We start from the raw sequence: 240 nt of genomic DNA, 5'->3' as shown, positions 1-240 counted from the left end.
GCTTGTGCGGTTGTCATGTAGATAACTATATTTTACATCTGCGTTCATACGTGATACCAGCTGAACTTTAGAAATGCATATGCATGATCTGTGATGATATTTCCAAGTAATGTCTGTGCTTGAATGAGAGATTATATAGTAAGTAAGAAGAAAGTAAGATATATATGGATATAGATCTTGCTGATATATAATCCCGAAGGCTTAGGTGCATTCTTTCCCCCCAACACACCACACACAAAA

General features: G+C 36.2%; 1 protein-coding gene across 1 annotated transcript in view; it reads right to left on the bottom strand.

The window, feature by feature from the left end:
- The window catches only part of LOC119592073 (neutral ceramidase-like), a gene marked incomplete in the record, with an annotated part of 12,827 nt that overhangs the window by 1,089 nt on the left and 11,498 nt on the right, over positions 1-240 (bottom strand).

Source organism: Penaeus monodon, chromosome 29 (genome assembly GCF_015228065.2).
Source record: "Penaeus monodon isolate SGIC_2016 chromosome 29, NSTDA_Pmon_1, whole genome shotgun sequence".
Classification (NCBI taxonomy): domain Eukaryota; kingdom Metazoa; phylum Arthropoda; class Malacostraca; order Decapoda; family Penaeidae; genus Penaeus; species Penaeus monodon.
This window is presented reverse-complemented; position numbering and strand designations above follow the sequence as displayed.